At 40.6% G+C, this 17,205-nt stretch overlaps 1 protein-coding gene and 1 pseudogene across 1 annotated transcript in view; both read left to right on the top strand.

Annotated features, from left to right (window-relative positions):
- The first annotated feature begins 3,991 nt into the window (after positions 1–3,991).
- Peli1 (pellino E3 ubiquitin protein ligase 1) overlaps positions 3,992–17,205 on the top strand; it is a 58,951-nt gene continuing 45,737 nt past the window's right edge. The window contains exon 1 of the mRNA XM_021177675.3: positions 3,992–4,364. The gene's annotated coding sequence lies outside the window, so the exon portion shown is untranslated. The remainder of the gene's footprint in view (positions 4,365–17,205) is intronic.
- LOC110304153 (ATP synthase F(0) complex subunit g, mitochondrial pseudogene) lies at positions 7,422–13,786 on the top strand (annotated as a pseudogene).

The raw sequence follows: 17,205 nt of genomic DNA, 5'->3' as shown, positions 1-17,205 counted from the left end.
AGAACTAGAACTGCCTTTAAACAGGATAGAAATTTGTTTTCCTCGGAATCTTAAAGCAGGAGGCAGAGTCCAGAGCAGGTGTGTCAGCCCCATGAGCATTAGGGACATAACTTCCGTGTTTCTGCTTCTCCATCCACAGTTTGGTTGTTTTAGGCTTAGATTTTCATTTTATCTTCACTATTGTGTGTCCATATTTGTTTTACTTCTGACAGCGATTCCATGTTTCAGAATCCACTCTTCTAACTTACCACAACTCAATCTAAACAAAATGATTCCGTTTCCTCCTTCAGTCCTTTGAGTTATCTGTTGCAAAACATTTTACTTTTGCACAAGTTGTGGTCTTACACAGTGTTGTTGTGTTGTAGAAAATATCAGTTCTGACCCAGGATTTCTACCTCACCTTTATCATTTAGGTCTCATATGAAACACACACACAACCTTTACACGTAGTGTGTAGTTTTTATCACCCCACTTTAGACTCCAGGCAGACCATACTACCAGTCACACCCAGGTCCCCTCAGATCCATGGATGAAAGACACACATACACACACACACACATATACACACAGAGACACACACAGAGACACAGACACATACACGTGCACACAGACACACAGACACACACACAGAGATACACACAGACACATACTCAGACACACACACAGACACATACACAGAGATACACACAGACACACACACACACAGACACACACACAGACACACATACAGAGACAGAGACACACACACACACAGACACACATACAGAGACACACAGACACATACATACAAACACAGAGACACACACATTGACACACAGACACACACACACACACATACAGAGACACACACACACACAGACACACACACAGACACATACACAGAGATACACACACAGAGACACACACACAGAGACACACACAGAGACACACACACGGACACACAGAGAGACACACACAGACACACACATAGACACACACACAGAGACACACACACAGACACATACACACAAACACAGAGACACACACACTGACACATAGACACACACACACACACACACACACACACACACACACACACACACACTAGCTCATCTTTGATATGCTTTAGCTCAGTGGCCAGGCTCTTCTAAGCCTTCTTCAGCTTTTACACCCTTCTTTTCACTCCCAGCGCAGTACCTCTAATTCTGCCCTTTACTTTGTTGCCCGATTATCTTCTCCTTGTTCAGCCTCCTAAATCTGCCCTCAGCTTGATTATGTTTCTAATATCCCACCTGCTACCCCAGGCCCAACTGGGGAAGAGGCTGATGGCCACCCTGCCTGAGATCTGACATGGCTGATGGTTCTTTCCCCCTCTGAAGCATGGCAAGCCTTTTCTCTCCTTGATCTGCTAGCCTGCCTGTGTGTGTGGGGGGGTGGTGGTGGTGGTGGTGGTGGTGGTGGTAGGGGATGGGGGAGAGGGTCAGACTGCAAGTCCTGCCTATTCCTCCCAGCTCATTGGCTGCTCGCATCTTTACTGACCAATCAAGAACCACCTGGGAACAGGACCTTCAGGTTCCCATGCAGATGCCTGATCAGAGAGCATCAGAACCACCCCTACGTTTATATTTATAATAAGTCGTAAACAGCACAAGAACTGGGCAGCTATCTACCTTCCATGCTATTAGAATCTACTTTCTTATAGATAAATACGAATTATTACTTAATATTTACTATGTTTCATCTGGGATGCTCTTAACTCCCACTGGACAGCCCCCAGGGCTGCATTTTTATGGCTCACTTAACCCATGGTGGCTTCTCCTCCCCCCTCCTGCACTCTTCTCCTTCCTGTCTCCTAGGACTCCAAGCCTGAGAAGCCTAAACTCCACTTATGTCTCTTCTGCCCAGCTATTGGCTGTTGGCATCTTTATTTACCGATTAGAAATAACTTGGGGGTAGGGTCACAAGTCTATGTGCAGACTCCAAGTCTTGGGGGCCCACATTTAGCATTACAATAGGGAGCAAGATCAAACCTCAACATTGTTGTTTTTGCCTTAAATTATCTTTAAATTGTTTTTGAAGAAGGGGGATCTTACATATTTACAATTTTTGGCGTTCAGGTTGCTAGGCTTAAGAGTGAGCCCTCAACCCCACTGACCCATCTCATAAGTCCTGTGGTAGTTTTTATATGAATGTGCATTTACCCTGATCAGGGCTCATTAAACTTCTCAAATATATCTTATCAAAAACTCAGGTTTGAATACTGCTTCCAGAAGAAAAAAAAAAAAAAGATAACATTCTTTAGCATATTACCCCCACCCTTCATGGGCTTAGCTGTCTCCTTCATTTTCTTGAAGTTTCCTCATGCCTCTCTCCCCAGTGTGCTTCTGCCACCACCAGCAAATGTGTCATTAGCCTCTGTGTCCTCGAGCTCCCTGCTCCTTCCCTGCTCTCTTCCACCTTTGCCAATAAAATACACAAACGTGAAAGCCGTGAGTCAGCCCACATTCAAATGATCTTTGAAGCACTTCCTGACCCTGCCTGAGTCTGAGGTAGTCTGAATTTTCCTATGACAGCATAGATCACACTGAGTCCATTTATCTGTCTCTTCCTTGGCAGAGAGAGGGGACAATGAATACAAAGTATGTCTCTTTTATATCTTTACAGCTCTATTTTTTGAGGCCCAATAAAGTGCCTGGCACATAGTAAATACCTTCACTTGTTTTTTAGTATTTTATTTAAATATCTACGTTAAATATTTTAAATACAGGTGTCTTGCCTGCATATATGTCTATGGGCCAATGAGGCCAGAAGATGGTGTTGGATTCCCTGAAGTTACAGGAGGCTGTGAGTGTCCACATCGGTGCTGGAATAGAACCCAGGTCCTTTGGAAGTGTGACCAGTGCTCTTAACTGCTGAGCCCTGCTGAGCCATTCTCTGTCTCCCATGTATTTGTTTCTTAAATTACTTATTTCTTCATTGATCAAATAATTATGTGGTCTGTGGGCATCCAGGCTTTTTGATCCTAAGATTATTTGAAAATCCTTCGTTTCCCGTCTTGAAATATATGTCTGATTCCTTGGCATTAATGTTTTTTTCTTCCAGGTTCTAGATAGTCTATTAAGGGAAACTGAGGCAAATTACCTGTAAGCCTTCTGGAGAGCCAGTACTGTGTTTTCTCACACCACCATACATGCATACCTGGGTATGACTTAGCTGAGCACAACATACCCATACCTTGAAACATGGTATGGGTATGTTGTGCCGTACGTTGTGGGTAATTTGATAGTGAGAAACCCGAACTGGCTAATACATACATCGAACAGTTCTGAACTCTCTCTACTTATCTTTTGAATTTATATTTATGGAATCTGGATGTTTGAAGAAGTATAGATTTTCAGATGAACAAACTGCAGTACAATGATCCAACAATGCTGTTAATGCTGAACTTGGGTTGAAATTAAATGTAACTAACCGAACAAAGAAATTACGGGATTCTGCTAATGGTCATGCTCCCTACAGTTTTATAACCTAATTGTTAAAACACTAAGAACAAGTAGATTTTTAGTACCTTGGGTAATTCTCTTGAAGGAGGCAAAGGAAGGGGGTATTTATGATTTGCAGAAGAAATCTAAACAACCAAGGAGACTGCCATGTCAAGAGGAAGTTAGATTTCACTGGGCACTTGGAAGTGGTTGGGGGTGGGGTGATGCAGGAGGGACTGGCTGTGGGCAGGAACCCAATGGCACCAAAGACACAAGACCAGCCTTGTTTAGTCAACTACAATCCTGAACCTTCAGGCTTAGTGAATGGGTGACTATGGCAACAGTCCCCGCCCCAACCCCCTTGCGCGTGCACAGCGCAGAGCCAGCAGTAGGCTCCTCCACAACAGATACTTTTTTTTTTTTTCTTTCGGTAAAGAGAACTACAGTTCCCAAGAGCCCTCTCGGCACCGCCTCGCGATGTGGCCCTGCCCCTTACCCTTATGCCCCGCCCTCCCGCTAGTCCCAGTCCCTCCTTCCCAGTGTGTGTCAGTGACCCAAAGGCGGTTCGAGGCGGAGGGACGGTCGGGGGCGCCGCCGCCGCCTTCTTCAGCGCCAGCAACAGCAGCAGCAGCAGCAGCAGCGGCAGCGACAACAGCAGCAGCGGCCGTGCGGCGCCACCGGATCTGCCTGCAGCCCGGGGAGCTCACCACAAAGCGGGCCCGAGCCTCTCTCTCTAGTCCGCGCTCCGCTCCCCGTTCCACTCGGCCTCGCGGGGCTCGGCGGCTGGCGGGAAGGCGGGGGGCTCCGCTGGTGCCTGCGTTCAACCGGTGCTCGCGCCGCCCCCGCGCCCCGGGTGTCGGTGCGGCGGGCCGAGCTGGCGTTCCGGCCACCAGCAGTCGTCCGGTGAGTGCGGCGCGGGCGGCGAACGGGGGCGCGAGGGCCGGCGGCGCGGAACTTCCTCCCAGCCTTGGCCGGTGGCGGCGCGGCGGCCTGCGCGCCCGCCCGCGGGGAGGCGGCGGGGAGCAGAGTTTGCGGCGCCGCATCCCGCGCGGTGGGAGGAAGCGCCTTTGTGAGGAGCTGCCCGGAACGCCCTCCCCCACGGCTGGAGCGGGTGCGCGGCGGAGGGGAGCCCCAGCTCCGCGGCCCGGTTCTCGCTCCCCCGACCCGGCTGCAGGCCGGCGAAGTGGAAGGGGAACAAAGGGGCGGTGGGCTTTTCTTTTGTTTGTGTGAATCTGATAACTTCTCAGCTTCCTTACGTAACACAGAATTCCAAGTTAGTCATTCTTTTTATTGTTATGATTATTGTCATCATCTCTGCGTGCCTCTACGTTTCCTTTCATCTTGGGATCTCAGAGCATTTTAAAAACACTAATTAATTTCACCTCCCGGCCCTTGCCAAGCCCGTTTCCGTACGTGGGTAAACTGAGGTCCAGAAAGCCCTCAAATTGATGGATACGCTTGATGTACCGCGCTGGTGTCTGAGGCTCCGAAAGCGTTTATGAGTAATAACTCATTCTCCAAATGCCCTGTGGAAAAGTTAAAGATGCTCATTTTACTTACAGGTTAAATGAAGTCTGGAAGAAGTCTAGGTAATTGTTAGGTAGTTGAAACAATAATTCTTTTTAAATAGTATTTGAATCTTAAAACCTCAAAGGACTTTCTGAAAAATGTTCCGAGTGGTGAAGATACTGTAAGTCATCAACTCACTTCGCCATATATTATGTTTATATGTGCAGATCTCTTACAAAGTCAGACAACGACGATGAGGGAGGGGATAGTTTTTACTTAACCTACATTTAACATGTTTAGTCACTACTCACAATTAATGCTCGTTGGTTTGAGCCCCAGCACTCTTCCATCAACAAATACTGAGCATCTCATCCACAGGGCGCTTGATTATACCGAGAATTGAAGCTTTTGTGTATCAAAGGTTGTCTGTTTTGATTCAAAGGCTCTTTACTTTCGGGTAGTAGAATGTTACTTTGTCTTCGTAGCAGGTGATTTTTTGTGTCAGGAAAGCACAATGTCTTTTCTCCACATTCACCGAGTTTGCCTAGTCGTGTGAATTTAAAGTTTTTGAATTGTGGACAAGGGTGCAGTTCCTCAATTCCTTCTGTTTCGGTTTATGATGCGTTTTCACAGGTAACAACGTATTTCCTGAGAGTACTCAAATACACATACTTGAAACATTCTCCTTATTGTCTAAATACAGCATATAAATTATTTGGTTTTTTTTTTTTTTTTCACAGTTAACATCTGTAGTAAATACTCTGAGGGCAATTAATCTTTTAAACACTTTTGGTATCAAATGGAAGGTGTGAAAACTTTAAATCAAGTGTTATTTCTACAAGTTCTTTTCCTAAGTTGTATGAGATTTAGAACTGTATTAGCATTATTTTCATTTACACACTTAATTTAATTTTGTAATGCCCCCAGATTTTAAATCTAGTAGGTGTGTCAGAAAACGAAAGTGAGACTTTAGGTATTTTTTCTTGTGTTCCCCAACCTATCCCCTTTCTGAAGTTTGTTAAGAGATCTGTTTAGCAATTTGAAAATGGAACAGTTAAATGTATGGAAGATTGCTTATATGATTATAGTGTCTCATCTGATAAATTTAAGGAATCTTAACCACCTAGGTTTTTAGTGTAAACTGGAAATCACCTTAGTTGGAGACTTGGGGGTTATTTATGTGTTCCTTAAAATTAGCATTTAAGTAACCTTGTATTGACCTTTTTCCATAGTACTTACCAGCCAGCTCTACCAGGGCCATTTGTACTTTTAAGGAACCCACTAACAGTGCTTTTGTCCTGTCCGATTCCAAGAGTCCAGAGGCAGAAGTTAGTGAAGTCTGGCTTTGCTGCCTTCCTGAGTTCTTTGGGATGCTTTAAAACAAATGGCTGAACATTACAGGGCAGGAAACAGAGCTATTGAGGCAGTTTTCAGAGGGAAGCCTCAGAGGGTTCCCATTTGCCTTAGTTTCTGCTTCTGTTTTACTTGTCAAAATGTCAGTTTTATTTTAAGCCCCTTGATTTAGAATGTGCGCCACTGTGGTTGCCCAGTAGATAGGTGTAAAGGGCTATAGAGTTCTGCTTTGTGAACAGTTTTTCTGTTCACAGAGAAATGTAAAGCAGATTGAAAAATCCATTGATAGAATCAAAATTATTAGATAAGGCAACTGACAAAGACTTTAGGAAGTATAATATTAAATATTCCTGGAAACATTTATAAATAAGGGACAAAATTCTAGTTGAAGTCCCAGACAATAAATTACACATAGCACGGTCTTTCAATTTATAGATTTGTGGCCGTCTTTCTCAGAGCCCTTCTTCATATATCATAGAAAAGTCTATATAAGATACTCTTTCAAATGACTCAGGCTGTTGTAGAGTTTCTTACTACACTCTAGAGTTTCTCTTTACACGTCATTGTTAGAGTCTCACCTCTGCTAGGGAAAGCTCACCTAGCCTACACTAATTTGTAGGATCTTAAAACAAGAAATACAGGTCACTCAGAGATCTGGATATGATTTCAAGTTATCTATTAGTGTTTTCTATGCTGTTTTAATAGATAAGTGCTTGGAAATACTGGCTAATATGCTATACTTAGTAAATTCTAAGTCATTTTTGTTCTGGTGAAAGGAATGTGTGCTAAAGAGAAGCATGAGATTTCCTGGTTTGGTTTGAGAGTTGTTTTGGGTGTTTTGTTTTGTTTTGTTTTGTTTTCAGATCAGATTTTGCCTTGTAGTATTTTCCACCCTAGTCTTGAAATGAAGATCCTCCTCCCTAGCCTCCCCAGCAGTGCTCCATGCCTGGAAGATTGGAATCTTTTGATGCAATAGGTAGCCACTTTCAGAAATAATTTAGAGAAAAGGGGCTCCATTGACTGACTGAGGAGAAATGAATTGCACGTGATTCTCAAAACATTTTTCTCCCAAGAATGTTACATGGGATATTTTAGATGATGGAGATCATCAAAGATGATGGTGGTGATGATGGTGGTGGTGGTGATTTTGTCACAGTAAATGCCACTTCAGACAGAGTTTTGCGTTTTACTTATTTTCATGTGTGAGCAAGATACATGTTTGTTACCCACCTACAGAAGCTTTTTCTTACAGATAGATTCCAGAGAACAGTTGTAGGAGTCGGTTCTCTTCTTCCACTGTGTGGGTCTAGAGATTGAATTCAGGTCATCAGGCTTGGCTGAGGCTCGTGTACCTTTACTCTTGTATCGTGTAATATTACACTTCAAAATACCATTTACAGAAAAATAGAATGTTACTGATGCTTAAATGTGAAAGTTCTAATTCAGTACACGTGGTATTTATTTCCTTTTCAAAGCATTTGTTCTTGCTTTTATTTTATAATGAACCTCTTGCGATGGGAGTAACTGTAAAAATATGTAGTTTTCCATGATTTCCTACTTTTTTTTGCCACAATTTGCTCTTTTAATAAAATATAAATTTTAGGGGCTGTGGAGATGGGCAACTTTCTAGAATAAGCAAAGAAACATTTAAAGACACTTAAACACTCTTACTTATTATACTAAATGCCAGCTGAATTTCAACATACAAAGTATGGTCAACTCTGTTTTAGAAATAGAAGTATACTTCTGAGGGCATTAAAGCAAGAAATATCAAATAAATACCATGTTATGTTCTAAATTCTGATAGCTTAGTAGTGGCTGCTGTTATCCTGAGTTTAGAAAATGGGGGTTCTAGGTTTCATTTATTGCTATTAGAATTAGATAAGAAAGCCAAACTATTTCTTCAGTAAATATTGGGTTTAGGGAAGGGTCTAGTATTGTTGACACATCACACTAAGTGCTCACAGTTACCTCACATTCCAATCACGAGAGTCAAACAAGAAAATGAATGAGCACACTGAGCAGTTGCTAGCATCTTTGAGGCCCAGGTTCAAACCCCAGCACCACCACAATTAAAATTTTTAAAGTATTTCACATTTTAAGAGGGAATGACCAGGCATATTTCAAACATATACTGCAAAAAGTAAGAGAGTAATAAGAAACTGTTAAGATTTAAAATTGCCTTAAGAGGGATAGCAACCAAATATATGGACTTGAGTTGAATGGTGCTTTGAGCAAGTTAACTGTGAAAGGATATCTGTGGAAAATAGGACAGTTTAAACTCTGGATGTTTAATGAAGAGGAATTGTCAGTTTTTCTTTTAAGGTATGATAATAGAAACCTTTACTTTGTAGAGGTAGTTAATAAAATATAAATTTTAGGGGCTGTGGAGATGGCATAGGCAGTAGGGTACTTCTTGCAAAAGCATGAGAGCCTGGGTTTGATCCTTGCACTCATATAAAAAGCCTGGCATGGTGTCACCTGCCTATCATTCCAGGACTGGGTATGATTCCTGCAGCTTGCTAGCCAGCCAGTCTAGCTGAATCAAAGAGCCTATCTACAAAGATTACGTGGAACCAAAAACCAAACCAAACCAACCAACCAACCAAACTAAGCAAACAAAAAGACAGAGGTGGAGAGCCTTTGAGGAAGGCATCCGATTTACGTCAGCCTCTGGCCTCCGAGGACAGATGCACACACCCAGGAGGATGTCTAGAAGTGTTTGTTTTAAGTTATTTGAAAAGGGGAAAACATTGATGGTATGTAATTGGCCTAGATTGAAATGGTTGGGATAGATGTCACACATATAGATACAAGAAACTTCATAACTCTGTACTTTTGTGTAATACTTAAAAATGTTGTACACATATGTACAAGAACCTGAAGGAAGTAGTAGAGGGACTATGGGAGAAGGAAGGTAAAGGAACATCAGGAAGGACCATTTAGGGAAGTACCCTGCAGAGGCGGATAATGCTCTTCCTAGAAGACTTATGTCACTAAATAAACGTTCCAGTGCAGAGGAGCCCAAACAATACAGAATTCAGCCACTTGCTCTTGGTTTCCTACCTGAACTGGATAAAACCCTACTACTGAGGTCACTTTACCTTGGTGGCAGGACGTAGGGAAGTAAGTCATGCTGGAACTGAGCTCAAAGCTTCCCCTGCTGGCCAGCTTTCACAGTGCGAGAAGGAGCTATGTAGGTTTCCAGTGAAGAAAAGTTTATCTATCGATGGTCTCAAAGCAACTGTGAACCATATGATCTACAGTCCTAATCTGCCAGGCAAGATGTGCCTACTGCTACAATAGTGGCATAACTAGTACGTACAGTAGTAACCAACCAGTTTTAGGTTGTAGTAGAAGCCTACTACACAGGGCTAGTTCATACAAGGTACTTTTAACCATGTCAAAAGCCCTGGATAAGGAGGCCCTAGAGAAGAATGTAATTTGTGCACACACAGCCACAGAGTATCAGGAGATAATGTTAGAATGGTAAAGAGCATATTGACTAAAAGGGGTATGAATGAATAGGGCTCGCTGTCCATTCTTGTTTTGTGTGCCTGTGTGTGTGTGTGTGTGTACATACACATATATACATATGTACTATACACACACACATATATAAAATAAACTGTCTTTAGAGTAGCCATTATGAAAACTATTCAACATTAAAATTGCTCAGTTTAGTTTAAAAGTTATTTTTTTAATTGTCTTAAAAGCTAGTCTAACAGCCACACATGAAAATAGCTTATTACTTCATATTTATTCTTTGACAGAAAATAGGAAGTAACATGAAGCTGTTTCTAAAAAATCTACTCGGAGAAGGCAGTTACTATTTCTTTTCTTTTTCTTTCTTTCTTTTTTTTTTTTTTTAGACAGGGTTTCTCTGTGTAGCCCTGGCTGTCCTGGAACTCACTCTGTAGACCAGGCTGGCCACAAACTCAGAAATCCGCCTGCCTCTGCCTCCCAAGTGCTGGGATTAAAGGTGTTCGCCACCACTGCCCAGCACAGTTACTATTTCTAAAAACTAGATCCACCCATGATCCTGGAAGGAGTTTTAGTAATGTTCTGGGCAGTTACATTATTTGGAATGAGGTATAACTCAGAATGTGACTGTGTGAAAAGCAATAAACTTGTTTGGATATTTATGTTCTAAATATTAAAACAGATAGGTGCACATGCCATGTATATTTCTTAATGCTTAAGTACTCAAAAATAGCTGTTGCATACAAGTTTCATATATATAATGTATTTAAGACTAAACAGTACTTTTAATGCTGACCAACTAGTAGAACTTTCTTGTTGATGGGGCACAGGGTTGGGGAGTTGGAAGACTAACAAGTATAATGTCAAGAGATGAGTGTGGGGCTTGGGATATGGTTCAGTCAGATGTAAGCTTGAAGACCTGAGTGGCTCACTGACACCCATGTAACAGAAGCAGAGCTTAGTGGCATGTACCTGTACCCCAGCACTGCAGAGGTGGAAAGGGAGGCTCTCTAGCTCACTGGCTGGCTGGCTGGCTTTGCTGAAATGGTGAGCCCCAGGTCCTTGAAGAGATTGTATCTCAAAAGTAAGGAAAACAATTGAGGAAGACATCTCCATCAACCTCTGACCATCACACGTACACATGTGCACTTACAAATTGTAGATTTGTGCTTAATTTCTCAGATCAGTTAATAGAGTTAAATCTTTATTAGAGCTATAGGAAAATCATATCTTTTAATGTTTATTCACTCTCACTGCTCCCATATCCACCTCATCCCACCTCCAACTTGGTGTCTTAAAAAATAATAATAGCTTGTCCAGTCCAACTTGCTGCCCATCTATTCCTGGGTGTAAGACCATTTACTGGAGCCTTCTTGACCTACCAGGGACCACACTCTAAAAGAGAATTCACCATCTCTCTCCTAGAAGCCATCAACTGTCAGTAGCCCTTCAGGTCTAGGGGTTTAGGTCCCTCCATGTTGGAATGTTAACTGGCTTGATCTTGTGCAGAAAGCTGTAGCTGTGGTGAGTTCATGAGCACATCTGTCCTGTTAAGTCCAGAAGATAGATTCATTCTCATGCTTCCTGGCTCCTAGCTCTTTCATTCTTTCTGCCTCCTCTTATGCAGTGGTCCTTGAGCCTGGAGGAGGTAGGTAGGGTAGATGTCTCATTTGTGGCTGATCACTCCACTGATCACTCTTTGTACTTTGACAAATTGTGAATTTCTGCACTAACTGCCATACACTGCATAAAAGAAACTTCCCAGATTGAGGTCTGAGAGCTGCCCTAACCTGGGCTTAGAGATAGGAATTTAGAGAGCAGTTCAGTATTATATCTATCGTTTTAGCAGAACAGTAGTTGTGGGTTCTGGACCCTATGACCTCTCAATCATAGGTTGAAATAAGTGAATCTTATCCAAATGTTTAAACACTCAGAAGAAATTAATCATTAGAGAGTTTTAGGAAAATTATCCAACAACAGTGTATATGTAGATAGTGTTAATTTTTTTAAATATTTTTTTAATTACGTATTTTCCTCAATTACATTTCCAATGCTATCCCAAAAGTCCCCCACGCCCTCCCCCCCCACTTCCCTATCCACCCATTCCCATTTTTTGGCCCTGGCATTCCCCTGTACTGGGGCATATAAAGTTTGCATGCCTAATGGGCCTCTCTTTCCAGTGATGGCCGACTAGGCCATCTTTTGATACATATGCAGCTAGAGTCAAGAGCTCCAGGGTACTGGTTAGTTCATATTGTTGTTCCACCTACAGGGTTGCAGATCTCTTTAGCTCCTTGGATACTTTCTCTAGCTACTCCATTGGGGGGGGCCCTGTGATCCATCTAATAGCTGACTGTGAGCATCCACTTATGTGTTTGCTAGGCCCCGGCCCAGTCTCACAAGAGACAGCTATATCAGGGTCCTTTCAGATATTGTTAATTTTGAAAACTCAATGCTACTTTATACTGTAGTTAATGTTTCCAAACAGAGAAATGAAACTTATTTAGATGCTTTAATAGAAGTTACATTTTTCGGGGCTGGAGAGATAGCTCAGCAATTAAGAGCACTGACTGTTCCTCCAAAGGTCCTGAGTTCAAATCCTAGGAACCACATGGTTGCTCACAACCATCCATAATGAGATCTGATGCCTTCTGTGTGTCTGAAGATACCTACAGTGTACTTATATATAATAAATAAATAAATAAATCTTTTTAAAAATTACATTTTTCTACTTATGTCTAATAAGGGGGAAATACTGTCTTTTCATTCATATTTTTAGAATTTAATGGCAGTAATCAGAATTTATGAACTTTAATTTTATGATAAATTATGTACTAGCCATTAAAACTATACATGCATATCTGTACTAAGAATACTTTATGGATTCAGGAAGACAAACGTTAGACCGTGGCTACATTCCTTTATAACTTTGAGAAGGGCTCAGTGCTGATGAACGCTGCCCTGACTTGAAGCCTCAATTAGCCATAGTTTGGCACTATGCCAAGGTTGAGCTGGTTTCCCCCAACTTCCAGATATTCAAAAAGTAAAACATATAGTTCAAAGTGCTGAAACTGGTAGCTTCAAACAGCTTACAGTTAAGGAAGCTGTGCTGAATGGTTTGGTGGCCACTGAGGTATGGAAGTGATTTTATATCAGAGACATCATAGGCAAATGTGGAATTATTGGCATTATGAGGTTTAAAGATAAATCTTTAACATCTGATTTTATTTGAGTTCTTATTTGAATGTTCTTGGACCATGTATAATGAAACTGCTATCTGAATAAAGTACTAGCCTTTTTGTTCATGGTTGGTTGGTTGGTTTGGTTGAGACAGGGTCTCTCTATATAGTCCTGGAACTTACTATATGGAACACACTGGCCTCAAAGTCAGAGGTCTGCCTGCTTCTGCCTCTGGAATACTGGAATTAAAGGCATGTACCACCGTGCCCAGCTGTATTAAGAATACATTAGTAAAGCTCTGTCTTAAAATATCTTCTATAAATTGTTAGGGGTGTGTGTGTGTATGTATGTATGAATACTCGGGCTCAGTCCTTATGTACTATCAGGATGTAGGAACTAAACTGTATTACTTAATGTATTTTAAACACTATTTTGCTAGTATGAAATGTAGAACAGCCTATGTTTAATTCTTGGGCTTTTTGTTAATTCTGAAAGTCTTAAAAGCTGCCTTTGATTTACCTGTAAAATATGACAGTTTTAAAAAAGTCTTATAACAAAGGTGTTTAGAAATGCCTTTTTTTAAAAAGAAGAAAGAAAGAATTTTTTGTCTCTTGATTTGGCAAGAGTATTCAATTTTCATTCTCATTTTTTTGTGGAATAAATAATATACTGAAGAAGTAGAATTGCTAGAGAGCAAAAGAGGACAAGAAAGCAAAAGGAATGGTTATTACAACAAGACAACTGCCAGGAAAAGCTTTTGAACATGGATACTGTCTTAAGTATAAGGTATAAATTTAATGTATAAATTTATAGACTAAGTAAAAAATAGAAAAATATAGTTTCCATTAAAGGAGAACAATTGCTATGCAAAAAGTATATCACTTTAACACTGTAACCATAGCACAACCTGTACTTAATTTTGGAAATAATGATTAGTAGTAATTAAGACTATTTGAAAATCAGTCTAGAGATGACCAGATGGTTCAGCTGATAAAGATGCTAGCTATGCAAGCCTGGAAACCTGAATTTGCACTTTGAAGCCCACATAGAGAGAAAGGAGAGAGCTGACCTCACAGAGTTGTCCTCTGGCCTCCACCCATGCGCCCTCTCCCAGTGTACTGTGCACACACACAATCATAATCATAATGCATGTCTGAAAGTCTAGTCAGTTACCTGAGCTTCGTACCTTTTTACAGCAGCACATTCCAGATGGCCATTCTCCGCTTGTGTGGTGTAAGGTGCCCTAACTTCACATCCCTGCTTCTCTCACTTCCATCTTTCCAACTCTGTCACTGGCAGTCCTTCATTTTTTTAAAGATTTATTTATTTTATAAGTATTTTCTCTCTCTCTCTCTACACACACACACACACACACACACACACCATGTAGAAACCAGAAGAGGGGTGTCCAATCCTTTGGACTTGTAGACAGTTGTAAGCCATATTGTAAGCCCTGGGAATTGAACACAGGTCCTCTACAAGAACAGCAAGTTCTCTTAACCGCTAAGTTACCTCCCTGGCTCCTCTACTTGCTTCCTTTATGCTCCTTTGCCAGCTTTAGTTGTGCCTGTTGTTGTTGCAAACGGTCTTCCACCCAGTCCGCCATTGTTGTGCTGATAAAATAATCTTGAAAGAGTAAAGAGCCAAGAAGTAAGGATACACATATGGCAGTTTCCTGTTTCTGTTTACCTGATGGGGTTTTTAACTTCTTTGTCTTTGTTTGTTTTTTCCCATGTGTCAGTTAGACTTGAAACAACTATTTGACCCGAGGATATTTTTAGGTCAGTGTAGGAAACAAATAGGCATTAATACTACATTCAGGTAGAACTCTATGTTGTTAGAACAAAGCTTGATAGCAGGATTCATAACTGAGTAGAATTTCAAAGGGTATTTTCAACTCTTGGTATTGGTAGTCTTTTCCAAAATTATACAATTGGAGACTTAATTAGCACTATAATAATTGCACATGACCTTAGGGGAGAAATATCTGGATTTCGTTGAGCTATTTTCCATATTCAAGCAGAAGACAGGAGAAAATGGTCTTGTAGAGGTGTGTACCTTCCTTCCACAAGAATAAAATACAAACTGAGTGGCCTTGATTTTTCCTGCCTGTTTACTGTAGTTTTCAGCATATCGCTGGGATTGCTTTTTTGAAGGCTCAATTATGTTAAGTTTTATTTTTCACATAAGTGGAAACATTAGAAGGTACTTGGTTGGCTCTTCAAAACCTTAATGCTGCATCCCTGATTCCTAGCAGATCCCATCCTTAGTGTTTCAGTTCCTGTGGAGTTATCCCAGATTTAATGAATTGTGACTACTAGAAATTTTTCTTCATTTCAGGCTATAGTTGATACGGTAAATTTTCTTCAGATTGTTTTCATTACCATTCTGTCTATTTACCATAAAAAGACAAGAACATCCAAATTGCAAGCCTAATTAAGTTTACTACTCATGATAAAATGTGTTACAATATGTGTCTTTGTAAGGTAGTAGCTGCTTTTCATTGGAACCACAACCTTGTCTATGTGTAGACTGAATCCATCAAAACCCTCTTTACATGTGCTTTACTGTAATTCTCACATAAAGTAGGATGATTCAGTCTCTGAGCTAGTTCTCACAGTTTAACTGAGAGCTATGACAGATGTTGAGGAGGCTCTTAAACCGTTGAGCATAGGGCATACGCTGACTTCAGTGATCTGAAAATCAAAAAATGTATCACTGACATTCAAAAAGAAAGTGTTTCTGCTGAAGTTTCTTAGTTGTGTGTCTTTGAATAAATAAGAGGTTGATTTTCTGGTATATAGATTACCTCTTTAAGAATTTGCCTCCTGCCTTGAAAATGGTTTCCAAAAAGGATTTTTTTCAGAGTTTCATAACTACGTAGGCTGTTAATGATTCAGTACGCCCCCTCATTCTCCTCCTACCCCTTATATTGAAAGCTCCTTCATAACATCAAAGTACCCTGAGTCATAATGGTTAAACTCTGAAGAAGAACTGTCATATGGAAAAATTTACCATGTGAAGTGAAATTGTCAGGAAGCAGTTTGAGTCAGAGATTCATTGATCACAGTGATAGATTCTAAAGATTGTGAGCTTCATTTAAATCTTTGAATGTACTTACATGGATCTGTCTTTATTATAGGATTGCAAACCCTGTAATAGTCTAATAAAACCTCCAAAGGTATGTGTTCCCCCCCCTCTAAATTTTAATTAGTTTGGTTTTTATCATCTGTTACATTAGAAAGAACATTTTATTGTATAAATACATTAGGGAGGAGAGACATTATATTGCTGGGTTAAAATCCCAATCCCCAAAGTTGAGGGACCTAAGAATTCTGATTGGTTTATTTATTTTTTGGTTGTGTTGTATTTCATTTAACCAACCTTAACCTTCCTTTCTTATCTTTACAAAGTCACATGCTCTGTAGTAGTTATTTTCTCCGTGGAACCCCTCATGAAAGCTATAAGAAATTGTTGATCACAAACCAGCTTCAGAAGGCTTTTGGCTTTTTGAGTCTGAATCTTCTCTGCGTTACCTGGGGTGGTTTTATGATCATCCTGCCTTAACTTCCCGAGTGCTATGTTGGCATAATAGAAGTGCACAGCAGTGCTCAAGCAGACTCCTTTCTTGATACATTTATTATAGTGTGAGCATTTTAGATGAAATTTATTTGTCATCTTCCAGCTACAAGATTCCATGACTTCAAATAGTTTGCCTATAGGATGTCTTCCTCATATACTGACTTGCTTCTGTAGAGACAGTCTGTACTATTGACTCTTTGCATTGATGATTTACCCTTGACATTATGTGAACTTAAGATTATATTCAGGGATAGCATTTTAATGTTTTATAAAAGTATAATAAAAGATTGAAGAAAATTTACAGGGACACTTCAAATTCCAAAAGGGATAGAAACAAATTAAAATACTTCGCAATAATGTGATTTAAATTCATGTTAAGTTCTAAAGACTCTCTAACATAAATCTCATGTAAATGAAGTTCAGAGTAATGCTTGTAGACAAACCATGAAACTTTCTAGCTCTGTGGACTGACTTTTGACAGGGTTGTTTTCTTTATCTACTTAGTGGAACCATTACTTCTCAGGTAGGAGGTCATTCTCAGTAAATGTGTCTGGGTAGAACTAAAGTTCTTATTTGTTTACTTAAGATTTTTGAAACATGTTTTTATTATGTAGTATCACAAGTTGGCTTTGAACTC

Source organism: Mus caroli, unplaced genomic scaffold (assembly GCF_978045245.1).
Source record: "Mus caroli unplaced genomic scaffold, Mus_caroli_1 scaffold_13, whole genome shotgun sequence".
NCBI lineage: Eukaryota > Metazoa > Chordata > Mammalia > Rodentia > Muridae > Mus > Mus caroli.
This window is presented reverse-complemented; position numbering and strand designations above follow the sequence as displayed.